Genomic DNA, 1,067 nt, shown 5'->3' with positions numbered 1-1,067 from the left:
CAGTTTAAAATGGCTTCTTTGCTAAGTTGGACACAACACTGGTTCATCCCTTGAGTTAGGAGCCTTTTTCCTGCCTGAAGGGTTCATAGGTCAGAGTTAAGTGGCTTAACGAAGAAAAAACACATTCCTGGACTGAAAAATTAGTGAAAAAGCAGAAAAAAATCCACAAACTCTGAAAGACCTTCAGAAAGCTGGAGAACTATTGATCAAGACCACCTTAAAAGATTAAAGAAGGTCCAGCTGCTTGGAAAGAAAAAACATCCTCATTCACAGTAAAAGTAATATTATTATTAGTAGGAGTTATTTATGAGATTGCTGGATTATCACAAAAGTTTGAGCAGCATTTGAAGCTCCTCCTCAATATCACCAAAGAGATTCAGAGGTTTTTTTTTCTTTGTTTATGCAGAAAAATAGGAGAAATTCACCGAGAAGCTTCACTCAGATATCTCAGCCTGTACCATTAAAAAAACATACCATGGGTGGTTTGTTCCAGCAGTAGAAATTATATCACCGTTTCCAGGAATATGCAACCTCTTGTGGAGCCTGTAAATGAGTGCATATAAAGCTGTTCATGCATCACTGAGGCAATCTCAACAAATTGCTTGTTGTAACGTGACATTAACGCCGCGTTTGAGCCCAAACCGTGATTTTTTTTTCTTCTTCCTAACACTAACCAGGAGCAGCCGTGTGAAAAACAAAGATTAGATTTTATTTATTCCCATCTGGGGAAACTCACATTACAGCAACATCAGCAGTCAGAGGAGGACGAATGCAGGGATCCAGATTCTTCCTTCAGTTCTACAGTACGTTCCCCAGTCAGAACGACCTCGTTTGCTGTTTGTTCAGACCTTTAAATAAAGTTTCAACATTTTTCTCTGACAAAACACACAATGGCTGTGTTCGAAACCGCATACTACATAGTGCATACTACATACTACATACTACATACTTCCATACTGCATACTGATCGATCAGACGGTATGCAGAGCGTTTACCCACAATGCATTTCGCTCCTGCCCGAGCCGAAATCAGCCGGCCTGAAGCTGATTTCCCTTAAGCTCTAAACT

The sequence above is a fragment of the Odontesthes bonariensis genome, chromosome 17, assembly GCF_027942865.1.
Source record: "Odontesthes bonariensis isolate fOdoBon6 chromosome 17, fOdoBon6.hap1, whole genome shotgun sequence".
Lineage (NCBI taxonomy): Eukaryota > Metazoa > Chordata > Actinopteri > Atheriniformes > Atherinopsidae > Odontesthes > Odontesthes bonariensis.
The sequence above is the reverse complement of the archived record's forward strand: the minus strand, read 5'-3'. Positions refer to the sequence as shown.